This window comes from Pezoporus flaviventris, unplaced genomic scaffold, assembly GCF_033815535.1.
Source record: "Pezoporus flaviventris isolate CSIRO_AGI_PZ_B2104156 unplaced genomic scaffold, CSIRO_AGI_Pfla_v1 ptg000035l, whole genome shotgun sequence".
In the NCBI taxonomy this organism is placed as follows: Eukaryota; Metazoa; Chordata; class Aves; order Psittaciformes; family Psittacidae; genus Pezoporus; species Pezoporus flaviventris.
Window position 1 is genome coordinate 9,938,466 of NW_026892583.1, and position 17,046 is coordinate 9,955,511.

The window sequence follows — 17,046 nt, forward strand, 5'->3', positions numbered from 1 at the left end:
AGCTCTCTGACCTTGTGGGGCAGAAGATGGGGAATAGTTAGGCTGGTGTCTGACAAGCAGTCACTGCTAATCAGAATAAATTACTTCATCTCATCTGAAACACCTTTTCCCCAGCTTTCAAGGGTCAGACACTATTTTAATTTGGCTTAATCTACCATGAACAGAATCTAGGATGAGATACGTGCCAGTCCATCTCAAAACTCGGGTTTCATGGGTCCAGCAGCACTGCAACAGGCACAAGGCTTGATCCCAAGAAGTACAAAACAGTTTTTCTTTAAAACCTCTTTTAGGAAAACTGTTGTTTTTTCTTGCAAAATGTTTGACTTTCAAGAATGTTTGTTATGAAAGAGTTTTTGAAGCTACATTTCTCTTCATTTTAAAAACATTTCCAAGTGTTAACTGATGGAGGAAATGACTTTAAAATTCATTTTATCTCATAAAAGTAGAGAAGACAGCAACCAAACACAGCTGCTCCTCAACTGTCTCTGTATGGATTCCAAAATATGGAAGATATTCTACAAGATATATTGTTTCAATTCATATCAGATAGCAGCCAGGATGCCTGAGTTGACTTCATTCTTGATTACCACCCCTTTCCCCCCCCCCCACCTTAACTCCCCACTCCCCCCACACCCACCCCATCTCTCCCTACTTTTTTTTTAATCTCCTATAGCCACACCTTGGAAATCGGCGGCCCAGCACCCAGAGATGCAGTCCATCACATCATCTCTTCATCCTCTTTATGCAAAGTTGCTTAGACATTTTTCTCATTTTTTCCACATAGAGAAATGATGAAATACCAAGCAATGAAAGCAGCGTGTGTGATTGTGCAATCTATTTTTCATCTTCAGGGACATTTAACTTCTCTGAATTCTCAACCAAGAGCTAACTCTTCATTCATCAAATTCAGCAACCATTTCAGTGCAAAATATGTTACACAAATATATTTCCTTATTTTCTGAGGTTGAATTATTAAAAAAAATTCTTTGAGGTGTCTGATGACTTTGTTGTAAGAAAATCCAAACACCTGTAAAAAGAACAAATCTCTTCCATGAGCTGCAGGTCATTGCGGACTATTTCTGTAGTTGCTTTGTTAGAGGGGACACACTTTCCAGTCAGGAGTCAGATTCATACGGATGAGAAAAGAGGCATACTCAAAGGCACACATGTCTACATCCTACCCGTTTGGATTTCACCTCTAAAGAGTCTCCAACCACCTGGGACACTCCCTTATACCACCCTGTTACACTCCCTTTCAAAGCTGTTGAGATAATTTGAGATCGTAGAATCGTAGAATATCCCAGCTTGGGATAAAAATCTGTGTGAGTTCTTATGCAAACAGTTTGTATCTCCTACAAATCATTAGTTTCTGTATATTTATCTTGAAAAGCATCCCTGTCATTTGGATCTCATTCAGTTCATTAAAATCTCATTTCACCTTCAAAACTGCCAAAACTTCATGCAGGGAAGACCTGGGAGTCTTTTCCTGCATCTTGCCTATCATTGATCAGAACCGCAGAAGAACTGCAAAGCTTTATTCTATTAGAGCTGCAAAGCAGTAATTCAGTATTTTTGCCCGACTTGCATTTACAAATATGGAGGCAATTGAAAATACTGTCAAGTATTTAAAGCAGAAGTTTGAAAACAATATTCATAGATCATCACTCTATTCTGCTATGCAACTACATTAGCACTGGCTGGGGAATATTCTTGGTTTATCATACTTTTGATCATGAGCTTTTCTATATAACTGTGGCTGTTTGCATTTATTCATCAAAAGAATAGATGAAGTGTATAGATAAAATATTTGTATTTTCTCCTTGCTCATTCTGGCCTTAAAAATGCATCTGAAATCCTTTTTTCTGCAAGCAATAATATCACATATCTTCCACTGTCCCTATCACCTGTATGCTCTGTAAGGTGGTTAACTTGATGATCACTATAAAAATGTTTTATTTAGTGGATAATTGTAAGTACTGATATCTACTGTTTCCAAATCTCTTGTTTTATTATCCTTGTTCAAGAAAGTCTTAAAATTTAAGTGATTTACTGATCACTTAAAATGCCAGCATAGCTATTAGGAGGTACATTTCATTATGCATTGCCTAATTTTATAGTACATTATTTCTTTATAAACAGACACGTTACTCTGAAGCATTAATTAAACCTCTTTGCCCATTATGAACTCCATTTGGAAGACAACATAACCAACTGTTTGCCCTGATAGATGGATCTGCAACTCTACTTTTGGCTCACACCAAAGAGCTTCTCAAAGAGCAGTGCTACCGGGAGCGGGGAACATTATGCCATGGAGAGCAGTGATTTGTGGAAAGAAAGCATCTAATGAATAATACAGGGCATTTGCACTTCAGCAACCCAGTTTGCTAAACCATTTGCATCAATAACCTGGTACTAAAAAGCCTTGTTTATTATTGCAAGCCTCTAGGCTTTTCAAAATAGAATTACATCAGCCATATTTGTAATACTTAATGTTTGGAGTGAACTGTAGCTTGTTACATGACTGGACAGAGTCATGTCCCAGAAATTTCTCGAATACATGCCTGAAGTGACTTTAAGGCACATATTTCCACCACCCCCTTACTTTTTACCAGTGCTCCTGGACTGGAATCCTTCAGGGTACAACCACTCAAGATCCAGGCAGACTACCACAAAAGCCCTCTGTAAGCAGAGGTTGTCCTCTTAGCAGGCTTCCTACACAAGGTAGATTAATTTAGTCTTCCCATCCTCTCCTATCACTATCACCCCCATCATTACTAATAATTGATTCGGAGAAAACTCCAGGAACAAACTTGCCAACAAAGTTTTCAAGCTGACAAGCAGGTATTCTTTATTGTGGCACCAGGAGATACAGGGGATAGCTCCTCCTAACGTGTGTCCCCGTATTGCTACACAAGCCATCCTTATATAGCCACTGGGCATACATACATATTCATGAGGCTACGTATGGATTCCATTATTTTCCAGAAAGTTCCCCACATGCGTACAGAATTGTGGTGTTGGTCTCTGAGGGTCTTTTACTTCTTCCAACAATCTTCATCACTTCTGGCAGCCTCTGAAGCACGCGCAGTAGATGCTCATACCAGCTTAATCGGTTTGTTAGCACCAGAGACATAATAATCCTCCTGTCCTCCTGCTTATCAGTTGGTTTAACTGCAGCCCATCCTGGACACCTGCCATTCCCAGATACTCCTTATCCCTGTGTCCTGTTCTTCTAGGCTGTTTTTCTTAAAACTATGTCAACTATAATGATTTATCTCGTACAAGAATTCTCAGTATGTTCTCTAGCTGTACTCTACTTTTTTTTTCTGTGTATCATGCACCTCAATAATTTTCCATTGCTACTGTTACAAAGCCATCAAACTTAACACTACTAAAACTGATTCTAAAGGTTTATATATTCCATTTTGTAATTTTGTGCTCCCCCTTGTCTCATACTTCTGAAGGCTGCTTGTTTCTTGCAGCATGGAATACCCATGTTGCAAGAGTGCAGAAGAACACAGTCTCTGCACCAGGGTAACCTATCAGTTTCCAACAATTATAGACTCCAAGGGTGGAGGACGCCCCAGCCTCTGTGCCTGACCAAATGGTACAATGCAATGCTGTTATGGAGCATATATCCTTTCTAGTTTTCACTCCAAGACAGTCAGATTTACAAGATGGCCTGAAAAGAAATAGAACTCCAGTTCTCATTACTTACTCTACTAAGTATTTTGGTCTTTACCTATTTTGTTCTCAGGTGTGCAGAGCCTGAGTTACTGTCTCAGCTAGCTCCCTCCTGTACTGCTTCAGAGGCCATGACAGCCACTCCACAATTCAAGCTTTCAAAACAGCATGGTGCCCTACTGTATCTTAACATCCCCATTAAGAAGTCAACATTTACCAACAGTAACACCGCAGACATATACACAGATGTTCCCTATATTTAAGATAGGAAATAACTGTGGTTTCTCAGGTACCACTGTGTAGAGCTGACCAGGAAATGATTTAATGCTGCCCATTATAACTGAAAAAGCCAAAAAGCTATTAAGGTTTCAGCAAAAGTGCTGCCACAGTTGGAGGACTCTTGGCTGAGCTGAACCAAAGGTCACCTCATGGGGATTCAATTTATGATGAACACAAACAAAGCCAGGAACAGCATCACATACAGCAGCCAACAAGATCAGCATCATACATTAGAAGTAAGCCAAATCTTGACATCCACCCACTGGAAAATCCACAGCCACACAGGGCACCCTCATTGCATTCCCACAGAAAGCAGCCCAGATGGTCACCAGTTACCAGAGCTGCGCCACATCTCAGTGATACACAGAGCTCCGCACAGGCCTGGAAGAAATGCAAAATGCATTTAAAAAACACAAAGGCAATGCAAGAGGGCTGGCAGCTGATGGTGCTTTTCAGCTATCTGCAGGCACTAGAAGAAACAAGCTGACCAGGAAGTGTGTGCTGGCAGAGCTTGATGCAGACCTTAACGGAGGAGACTGAAACTTTTCCTTTCACAGCACACAGACAGCAGGCACCGAAACATGTGCATGGAGCACACAAAAGCCATCCCACCACCTTCTTCGCCATCCTCATTTCCTTATATCTGGGGGCAAGATCACTGGCTGAAGCATATTCATAAATGAACCCTCTTAGCACAGCAATCTCCCCAGAAGTGAAGGGAGCTCATCTGGATTCAGCAGGAGAGCTACAAAAAAGGCTGTGGAAAGTGATAGTACAGGAGGGAGCTGGAGGCTTGGAATAGAGATAACGCTGTGGGGACATTCATCTTCTGGGAGGAAAACAGAGGGGAGGAGAGCTGGACTGCCACAGAGCCAGACAGAGCTGCACCGCTGCTTGCAGTCCCTCCTGCACTCACCCTAACTGTTCAGACCCACACCAACAACTGATAATCCTACCAGCATCCCAAATCTTCCTCCAGTCCCCCTAGTATGCACAACGTACCACGTCGAAACAACCCTTCGGAATAAAACTACAGTTGTTGTTTTGAGGGACTTTTTTGAGCTCTATCCTTATGAGGCAAAAAGCCTTCAAACCATAGCTTGCAGTCCTGTTTCATCAGTTACATAATTATTCTTCTACCACTAATTAGCAGCTGACTGCATACATAACTTTATCCCAGAAGACATCCCTGTTCGGAGCACGACTGAAAATGCAAGTCAGGCACCTCTCCGGTGCTCAGTCCAGCACACTTAATAATCCTCAGGACGTGTCTTGTTATATTCAAAATCCTTTACAGTGGCAAACCAAGGAAAACCTGGAGCAACATTCAGTTTAAAATTAGGAGGAAAAGCAAACTCTTAGGGCTAAAAATACACTCAGCTGGACAAAAAAACTTACCTGGGCCAAACAGTGACAAATTGCTCCCACCACTGTCAGACTTGGAGAGACCTTTTTAGAAGAGGCAGAGGAATGCACTGAAGAAATGCCATGTTATACTCAGCAGAAAGATCTGAGATTGATACAATTAAATCCCCAAAGGTCTAAGGGTAAATGCAGCCACACTAATGAAAGCAGAGAGAGTGATCTGACTCCAGATAATTAAATGTCCATTTTGATGCCAATAGAATCAGAGTCCAAAAGTGGAAACCTGGATTCCGCTTTCATCCAGCAAAGAGGACAGTGGGGAATGCAGCAAGACAACAGAGGGATGGGGCCAGCCTTACTCAAAAACAGCCTCACCCAGCAAACTTCCCCTTCCATGAGGCCCCACCATGAACACAGGATGGGAGGAGGTCTGCAGGGATCTCACACCATGGAGAAGAAGCAACCCATGAATGGCAGTGACAGATACCTCACAAAAGTCATGCAGCTTCATACCTCCAGCCAACACACTGAGAAAAGCTTAACTCCATGTAGCACACTATGAATGACTGAGGAGCAAATGGTCATCATGGAGAAGCTATTTCATCCTGAGAGACAGATGTTAGATTGCCCTAATCAAGCCAAGGTAATGACCCCACTAGCAGGGCTTGCAGTAATGCCTACAAGATGGACAGCTTAAAAAGGCGTTTAGCAGAGTTGAGGGACAGGACTGTCTCTCTAATCAGAAATTTCAATCACAGATACATAACACCAAAGTTTCCTGCTGGAATATTCCCTGTGAAGTTCAGCATAACTGCAAAGAGTAGGTATCATTTGCTGCACAAAAAAATGAAAATTATACATTAGCACCACTCTCAAAAGAAAAAAAGCATAGTTAGAGTCCTGGTAGCTGGATGGTGGCATTGCCTGAAAATCCTGAATTAACCATTTCCTTAGGCCCAATCAAGCAAATTACTTAAGGATGAACCCATCTTAAAAAAAAAAAAAAAAAAAAAAAAACAGTATTCTTAAACTTCCCCAGCAACTTGCTGAATAGCAGCCATTGTAACCTGAGTTTCAAAATGAGCTCCAAAGCACAGAGACTCATTTTCATCTCCATCAAAAGTTATGAAGCTTCTTCACTGTGAAAAACAGTCTATGAACAGAGCAACAGTAATTTCAAGGAAAGAACAAGTTAATCAGCATTGCTGCATTGCTGGATTCAGTACAAGATTCCAGAAGTGGGGTTTTTTGTCATCATGAAAGGGCTCTGCCAGCCCTTGCCCGCAGCACCTGAGCCCTAAGCACGCCCTGGTACACTTGATAGCATCTCATCCACAGACGCAAAGGTCAACCAGTTTTCAAAAACCACAGTAACCTGAATGCTCACTTCTCCTGCAGAGTCCTTATCCTGAGCTTGCCCTCCAACTTGATTTCTGGGCTAAATTTCAGGAAGATTTAAAGTAATGCCACTAAAAATTAAGATACTAATAAGAGAGGATTGCTTCCACTGCAAAAGGGCATTTTCATTGAAATAATGAAAACCAGAGGGAAAATCCTCTCTCTACCTGAGTCAAAGTTCTCAGCCAAATAGCAAACGGACTAAAGTCATTAGTGACCACTTCAAGGACAGCAAGTCATATGAATCACTCCAAATAATGCAATCTCAAGTAAATGGGGTTTTCCCTCCCCTGCTGATAGAAATATGAGGCCAAGGAGGTGAACATGGCAGGATTTTGGACAGGGAAGTCTGAACCCCTGGGGAGACCCACAGCAGCCCCAGCCCAGACCTGCCTTTCATCAGGCTCCTCTGCAGGTGCTGCAAACCATTGCGACACACTGAGCCTGGATCTGCAATTTATAGGGCAGTTTACTTCCAAAACACCCTCCATCATCCATCATGGGGAGTGGATCCTGCACTGAGATTCTCCACTGGTCCTAAAACATGGGTTCCTGAAGCCACAGCTCCTAGAAGAGTAGCCATTGCAATTGGATAGCAGTTTGAATATCAAAGGTGGTCAGGAGTGGCTGAGCACAGACCAAAGAGGGTGATTTTGTCTCTCTATGTATGCATAACAACTTTGCCAACTGCTACAGCCTGCTCTCAGAAGGTACGTGATCATAAGACAGATCACATCTTCATGTCAGAGCTTTCCAAGTCACCTCTGAGGTCAAAAATGAAACACCCCGAAATATCAGTAAAAGCAGTTTTCTCTCCCCTTCAATAATTGAACATCTAGAAATAAGCACAGCAAAGGATTGCCTGTGGCAAGGCTCGCAGCCTATGCTTAGACTAATTATTTGCATCTTAATTACTTCACAAACCTACAGAGAGAATCAAGTTAACTATTTCCCTGTCTGAGGTTTTATTGTATTGATGAAAGCTCTACCAGAAGAAAGACATGTTTATTTTAATGATTCCATTCCCCTAATATACACAGCGCAGTCACTTAGGCACTGTGTAGATCTGCCAATTAGAAAATGAAGCTTGCTAGTGTGTATATGCAACTCATACATACAGGCAAAAGCATCAACTAGCTTGATTTGCTGATCAGCAGGTTTGTAAGTTAAATGACTGCACAACTCTAATTCATTTTAAAAAGTATTATTTTCCCATCAACACTTTCATACAATCCTCTACAGAAACAATGGCTGTAAGGGAGCATTAAAACTCTGCCAAAAGAGAGCCACGGGATAAAGATTTCAAACTGGGGGAAAGCAGCAGTCCCTGAATCACCTGTACACAGTCAGAAGCACCACCAGGCGAACATGATAGCTGCACACAGCTCAGCTCCACCACCATCTGCCAATATCTGCAGGAAAGCTGATCACCTGCTTCCAGAGATGATCTCCCAGCTCATACGCTACTTTACATTCTTCTCTATGTCTTAAATGCCCTGGTCAAACCTCTTTGCAAGTTTATTCTCCTCCATCAAACTTCTAAACCTACATATCTTAAGTGCACAGCTCTCTTGAAATATACAAGTTCAGATGGTAATCTCAGGCCTCAACTGTTCACCATAGGTATATAAAGTATTTATCACTTATGTCAGGTAAGCAATGGAGAAGGGGGACACCTAGAGCCTCCCAGCCCTCTGACTATCTCATATCAAAAGGCAGAACATGATGAAAAGGGTAAAAGCACCATAAGGGAAAGCCATAGCTCCCCAAACAGGCAGGCAGAAAGTCTGCACCAAGAGAAGCAGTGCCACTTACAGAGGCTGTAATGTAAAACAATGTAAGCCCTTTGTTTTACAATCAGTCCCATTTTTGACATAAGGGGAGAAAATGCGATGCTCTAGACCACCATGTTAGAGCAGCCTACAGGGGCTCCTCTCTGATGGGTTTTATGACCATTCCCTTGAACAGGCTGGCAGACAGTCAAGCTTTGCACAAGAACAACACCTCTGTGCATGGTGGCTCAGCAGCTCCTCTGCCATGCGCAGTGAACCAGTGAAGGGGCAACATTTGGCCAAGGTCTGATTTCCAGTACCTCCATTTGGCAGATATCTGGACAAATCAGATGGATAAATACCAGTAAAGACATTTAAACCAGCCTTTGCACTAGCAGCAATGCAAACCCTTGCATGTACATAAGCTGGCTTATTCACACCTGCTCCAACACACAGTGGCAAACTGCAAGGGAAGGAGGTCTGCACTGAGCAGGCAGGATATTGGGGACCCAGCAAACCCATGAGTTAAACCTGGGCACCAGGTTCACATACACCTTGGCACAAATATTCTACAGCAAGATTTTAGCCAGCTATTTCAGATGGGCTGAATGCTCATTCGTCACCTGCTACTTTCCCTGCTTCATCTCTCTTACCTGAAACTATAAGGCTGCAGAGTCTTTCTCTTCCCTTTAATTTAATTTCACAACCAACTTAACCTACTGGATGACATCAACTATCCTCCCAGACAAACCTTATCCTCTGCAAACCTTACCATAAAATTACATGAATTCAGAATATAAAACAGTTTTGCAACTCCCAAGAAGGGAAAGAATGTTTCCCAGTCCCTAGCCAGATCATAGAGAAGTTTCATGCCCTAAAAATTCACAGAGTGATCTGATAACTACTGAGGGATTCATCAGTGCAGGACATGAGGTATCAGTACAGTTTGTGGTATGGGCACTGCTCAGAGATCCATTTTGCAGTTCCCTGAGAGGGTTAGCATATGCAGAGCATCACCAACATTTAGGTCTGACACAAACCACCAGCACTTGTTTTAAAACAAGCCTTTAAGTGAGCAGAAGAAATACAGCTGGTTGCACATCACTGCTGTAAAATGTATTAAGCCATTTAATTTAATAAATGATGCAATTACAATTATACGTATTAAACATGACTGCCTGGAGTACAGCAAACTACCAAACAGTGTTTCAGCAAAGCTGCTCTGTCAGCTTACACCCTGCTAGATGAATTAAACAGACACACCGAGCATTTCTAAGGGGAGCTACAGATGTGGTGCATTCAAGTGTCTATCTCTATTAATTTAGCGTGTGCTCTGATTTCTGCCTTCCTGCCAGGAAACGGAATTCCTGCAAGGGAACGCACAGAGCACATTGGCAGTCACAAACCTCCCAGCTCACACACATCCCTCATACAAGAGGAATGCTGCTGCTAATGAAGAGCATGGAAATTCTCATGGCATCCCTCCACCACCCTTTTTAGATACTGACATGTAAGAGATATCACTTGGATATGGACAAATGGGGAAGAAAACAGAAAAGTAACTGAAGATACATTTTCCTTCTTTTGCCCCAAATATCATACCAGATAGAAGTAAGAGCAAGTTTTTTCTTGCTCTAATACACCAGCTTCCTTCAGAATTAAAAGAAGGAGAAAAAAAGCCTTGTATTACACCTTTATACTAAACTTTTGCTACATGTTCGCTGCTGTTTGGTAAAGGAATAATGCAATGCCTTGGTTGGAAGGGACCTTAATGAACATCTAGTTCCAACACCCCTGGAACACCTTCCACTAGACCGGGTTGCTCCAAGCCCCACCTCACCCGGGCTTGAAAAATTCCAAGGATGGGGCAGCTGCAACTTCTCTGGGCAACCTGTGCAAACATCTCACCAGCCTCATAGGGAAGAACTTCTTCCTAATATCTAATCTAAATCTCCCTCTGTCAGTTTAAAGCCATTGCCCCTTGTCCTATCCCTACATGCCCTTGTAAAAAGTCCTTGACCCGCTTTCTTGTTGACCCCCTATTTTGTCCAGCAGTCAGAACAGATTAAACCACTTACAAACTTTAAGGATGCTCTTCTCAGCCCCAGAGCAGTCCATTCCCACATATGCAATTGCTCCACAACTTTTTGCAGGCAAGTGCTTTCTGAATTTGTCAGCAGCCATGCTCAGAGCACATCTGTTTTCCTTGTGAGTGGGACTTGCATGGCTGGAAGTGCAAAGATCCCCTTAAATTTGCTTTGAAAAGCGTTTGTCAGGTTTCATAGTCAGCTACGTGAACGAATCTGATTTTAGCAGAAAAACAGAGTGATAAGGACTGGCTGATTCAGGCATTTTCCTCCTCAGGGGTCCTTGATGAGAACAGTGTTCCTCAGCAATTTTATTTGCTTTAACTTCATCTTTCCTTGATCCCGTGGTGATGGTCTGAGCCAGGAATGACCTGGCACCATAGGGATTCTTCAAACTCCTCCTCCAATGTAAAAACATGTTTCCCGAATAGTGCAGCTGACTCCAAACAAGCCCCTGACACTTGGAGCACAGAGAAAGTGAGAGCTGCCACAGGGCTCATTAATCAGGGGCTCCAGGACTGCAAGGACTGTAATCAGAGAAGAAAAATACCAGAAAAGTGTTTCCCGTTGCTTGTGATAGTCAGTGGGAAACGGTTAGAAACATGCTCAGCTTTAGCAGCTTTAGTGGATTTTTTTGTTCTTTTCTTCAACCAGTGATTTCTTTCTCTTGTGGGGCTGTTCCTCTTTCTTGAGTCAATAATTTCATCATTTCTGTGACAGAATCTAATAAGTAAGTAGACCCTAAAGCTTAATTCTTTCTATAGTATAGGATAACTCTACCACAGCCTCCCCTACATCGGTGCACATGGAGACATCTCCCAAAACCAAAAAACTCTACATTAGATCATTTGCAAAGCGCAAATGAAACAGGGCAGCTACTTTTAGCCATTTCTGCCACAAAAAGGCCATGCAGCATTTGCTTCAACTGTGTGGTTGAGGCAGAGCCAGTGCAAAGCACCAAGCTTCCCGCAAAATATCTGCCCTCCTGTTTCTGCAATACAGGGATCTAAAACCAGAAATTCTCTAGAAATCTGTCCTTGGACACTGTGATCCACACACTTCCACAAGTCCTGGGCAAAGCCAACAGTGACATTTTGTAAGTCACCATAAGGCTCCAACAGCATGTTTCTGAGCAGCCTTAGAAATAAATAGCAATAAAATACCAGCAGCTTTTGTTATCCCATTTGTTTAGGGTTTTATTTTGCCTTGTGCTCCCATTTGTGTCCGTTTCCTATTGCGCTGGTCCCAAGAGGCAGCATGTTATATTGTGGGTAGGATGAGCTGTGCCTCTCTGGAGTTCTTTCATTTGCCATATTATTATCATCAAGAGCACCTACTTCCAGATGGAGATGCAGACTGGCAGGAACTGTGAGCGTTCGCCACTACCTTCTGTTCACTCCCACTTTGCCAGGAAAGATTACATCCCTGGAGAAGATGGAACTTCACGCTAATGGCAGAGTCCCATTGAATTAGTCCTTCACAGGTTCATTTTTAGCAATTTGCATTAAATTTTGCTGTTTGTTTACATAGCCCATGCTCTAGGTCTGTCAGATCTGCATATGCCATCCTGCATTAAGATGTTGTAAGATTTATCTTTTTTTCAATAGAGAAATAGGATATTAGGATCCATTTTATACAAGTGCCTTGATAAAAATATCATAATTTTTTTCCCCACAAGGGACTTCTTTTGTCATTCCCTCATGCTAGCACCAGAATGAGAGTACTTTTCAAAGCAAAGTTTAGTTGAATTCAACTAAACCCACCCCTATTTCAGCCTGGTTTCCCAAATCCCAGTAATTACTGGGATTACCATCCTCCAGTGCATTGCATAAATTGAAAAATACATTTTCATCTCCAAACTCAGAGTATCCTCACTAATAGCCAACAGCAAAAATAATCATTATAACATGACAGCAAACCAGTGCACGGGCAGTGCTTCAACATCGTGTGCAAACAAGTGGAGAATCCAACTCAATCTTAAAGTGAGTGGACTGAGAAACTTGAGTCTAAAATAAGGTAAAATAGACAGAGAAGTATAGCCAGTTGCCATGACAACAGCAAGATATAGAAGCAAGAACTGATGGAACCTTTACAGTTATTTAAATGCTTATTATAACATTATGCAAAATGGCTGAGTAAAGAAAGCAGAGAGGTTAACGTACTTACAAGAAAAACAGTCATTGCAGGATGAGCAAGGTAACAATTTGTAAGTCAAAAATTAGGCCTTGTTTAAATTGAGACATTTGGAATAATGATATAATTATGCCCTCTTAAATTAATGAGGGAAATTTGTTTTGAAGAGCAGAGAAAGGAGGGAACTCTCATTGGGTCCCCGTGTTAGGTGTGAAACCGTTTTTAACAGACAGCTGCATAAGTCTTCCTCCAGCACCTCATCTTCATACCATTCAGCCCCAGCCACCACAGGCTTCAGGGAAATGGCTCAGAGGTGAAACATGAGTCATAGCAGAGCCTCACTATGGTCTCACTGTTATCCTTCTAGTAGCTGCTCTGACCAGTGGGATGACATGAGTTGAGCATGGTCATACCCAAAGATGAAGCAAAGGTTTGGAGCCAAGACTTCCCCTAAAACTCAGAGTTTAGTGCCGAAACTAGATAGTATCACCCATGGACAAAAGCAAATCAAGACAACTCAGAGAACTAGCACAGCATCTGCAAAGACCTAGCATGTCCCCCTGTCCCAGGATGTTCACCCACTCCCTGTACAAGCTACGCAATGCTCTGTCTCCACATCTCTCATAAGGCCAGAGGATTTATTACCCTTCCTCCCATGAAAAAAACAAAAAGAAAATCCAGAAACTTACCTCTTCTTGCCCCACAATTCACCCTGAGCCCAGAGCAGGGCTGTCTGGTGTGGACTTTTCACTGTAGAGGCTGACGGGAGTCAAGCAGAGTAAATCCCATTACAGCTGCGGTCACGCCTTTGGGCTCAGCTTCTTCTTATACTCATTTGTCAAGTGCTTTTCATCTGAAACATGATTCTGGGATTCAATTACTTTATAAAGTCAATATTTTAGGTAACAGCTTATGCATCAACAAAGACATCTCCAGGGATTAGAGTTTAGTGTGGTGGAGCTCTAAGTAACGTTCCCTGTACTCCTCCAGCTAAAAAAATCAATAAGGTAGGTTTGTTTCCCTCACATTTCACTCTCAGAGGCTGCAAAATTATTGTTCACTTTTGTAAATCTAAACTGTCAAGAAGGAGCAAACATTCCTGACTTCACTGTTTCCAGAGAGATAAAACAGGGTTGCTCCACCACCACTTCTCCACATTTTTGGCAATACTTTCCTCCCGCTGAGCTAATAAACAGGCATGGGTCAAGCAGTTTGCTCAGGATGGGTTTTGCCCATCCAAAGGGCCAACACAAGGCCTGAAGCATCACTTATCCCCCCATGAAGAGAGGGATTTCTGGTATTGGAATGTCTTCCAGTCTGTTTCAAGTTTCTCCCAACAAGGCAGTGCTCCAGCTGTGTTGTTACTACAGACAGCGTATTTCTGAACCCAGTGAGACTGAGTCTTAATGACAGTGCCTAAACCCTCTGCAGTAGGGTGCATGTGCACCTAATAAGACAGAAAGCAGTACATTTTGAGGTAGATTCTGCAATTAGCTGAAGTTCCCCAGGTACCTGCCAGAGGAGCCAAAGATAACCCAAGGTCAGAGAGTATTATAACCTGAAGTGTTTGGCTCAGGAGAAAGAAAGGAGTCATGCCAAAGACCAAACCTTACCTAAGAAGCCAAAAGCATATGCATTAGGCAGCCCTGGTTCTCACAGCTGGACTGGTAGGGTGATTTCCAGCAGCCCTGGTGGAACAGGGCATCATACAAAGTATTGATAAGAGCTGACATTGGATGCTGTGCAATTCACTCCACACAGACAAAATGAAATGCACTTCATCTAGAGCACAAATGAAGGTTAGGTGTAAGGCTGGGACCCAAAGGAGGGAGTCAGGCCTCGGTTCCTCTAGCCTTGCTAAGGGTGACCAGCAAAAGAAGAGGGGTGGGTGGAAAAAGCAGCTATTTAGGCTGACAGACAACTTTAGCAAGGGAAAATATCAGGGTAAGCTGGTCACAAACACATTCAGGCAGGAACCTGAAAGAGTTTCTAATGGTCACAAGGAGAAAGTCTAGAAGAGTTACACAGAGATGAGTAAGTGAGACCGAGCCTTGGTTTTGGGTGGCTCTCAGTAGGTTAAGGAAGAGCAAAGGATGCAGCCATGCTGCAATAGCAGAAAACTAGAGCCTCTCCTATACCACCCTATGCTCCTACGCTCAGCCTTTTTTACCTAGCACTACAAATTTCATTCTTCAGGGTTTTAATTAAAGGCTTCAGGCAATCTCAGGGGAAAAAAAAATAAGTTTTACATTTCATTTGGAGCAGGGGCTTTCTGCCTCCTTATTTTGAGCTTAGCTCAATAATAAATTATATGTTTCAAATTCTTTTTTCCCCCCTGAAATAATCCAAACAGTAAATTTTGAGTCTTTGTTTAACAAACTATCTATTGATCTTTGCCAAGGCCGTAACACTTCATAAATTTCCACTGAAGTGAGGAAAGCATCTCGAAACCAAAATAAATAAATAAATAAACAACTCAGATCACTTCCCAAGAAAAGCTTCTAAGCCCAGAAGTGTTTTTTCACCAAACAGACCTTGCAGAAGCCAGCCCTCTCAGCAGTCACCACAGCACAGCAGGGCAATGGTGTTCAAGGTGGTCCAGGAGCAGCTTTCTTGGTGCATGAACGCATTCATTGCAAACTCAGCTGCAATGCAAGGATATTCCCATTGCACTATCGAGGCATTCCAAGCACTGCAATACCTTTCACGTCAAAGCCAGCGGTTCAAACCTCTGCAATACCCACCACAAAAGACCTCTACAAGTAAACAAAGCCTTGGGATTTACTTATGCTATATCAGGAGATATCAAGATGTAATCCCAGGGTGCTGCACCACAACTTGCCCCAGGCTGCCAGTAGGTACTTTCATCCCATACCTACTGGGCCAGCAACACTAGATTTTGGTTAGCATTAACAGCCGCTTGACTCCCACCTTGCAGCTCAGTAAGGAGAAAGAAGAGGGATGAAGGTACCTTTATGCATTCAGCAAAAGAAGCTACACAAACAGAACCCAACAAGTATATTTAATTTAGGCTCATTAAAAAGTCTGGCCAGTTAACTAAGCAGCTAATCAGGGTAACACACTGTGGGCATCTTAATGGGGTTGTTCCAGCTGCGGTTAGGGCTAAATCACCTCCTGGAGCTGGGCATACCATTGCAGGCAGGAGTGAGGGCAGTCAATTATCCAGGGCATCCACCCAGAATTACCGCAGCCTAAAACCAGCACCAGTAAGAAGAGATGGAAATCCTCAGCCCCTGCTGTGGGTCTTTGTGGTTTCAGGAGTGCTTTAGCAGCTTGTTATCACCAAACACTCAGGGAAGACTGTTCAATTAACAGAAGTTAGTAAAATTAGGAGATTTAACAACAGCAGCAGTGTTTAACACCAGACAGCAGAAACACCCTCCTTTGACACTCTTTACCCATTGATAAGGTTTGATAAAGCTGTAAGCTTCACAGGCATTTTCTGGGAAATGAGACATGAAATAGGATAGTTTAAGTATTATCCCTAAATGCTAAACCTTCCAATTATGCTTGAAAAAAAATTATTATATCCTGCTAAGTATAGCATCCATGGCTTGGATTTGTTTGAAGAGAAACTCACTTCATTTAAAATAAATACCAACTTTGAAGGCAAGATGGGGAGTGAAAAAAAAAGAAGGAAAATGAGAAATGAAAGAGCTGCAGCAGACAGAGCAACTGAGGGTACGTGTGCAATGGGTCATGCTGCAGCACATGGCTGCATCCACACAGCTGTGGCAGCCCCTCATCTCTAGCAGTCCCCTCCAACCAGGACCAGAGCCAGCTGCCAGCAGCATGGTCCTACCTGCCTCCAGAATTACTTCCTGCAATCACCCACATCACAATCTAGCTCCATCTACATCCCAAAACATGCCAAAATCCCTAGGCTATCAGAAAGAGGGGTTAAGAGCAGCAGGAGCAAGTGAGAGACCCATCACCACCGATAGAAGAATTAAAGCTGTGACCATGCCTGGGTGAACCAAGACAGTATTTTTTAATTTTCTCATTGAAATATCACCTCTGTGTCCTGCACCCACTTTAGTCAGGGTTGCAGGGAAGCAGAGAACATTATTCATCTAAACTCGGAGCTTTCTTTTCCAGAACGAGCAACACTAAGGTCTTTGACCCCTTGTTGCTGTTCTCTTGCATATTTTATGAACAAGCTGGTGAGACCTGAGGTGTCAGGTCCTGCCTGCAGGTTAGAGATAGGAAAAGTGAACAAAACAGGGTCAGAAAAGGCCAGTTTTCATGAAACATGTAAAAACATAATTTTTGGCTCCATATACTGACCTTTTTGGATTAAAAGCTGT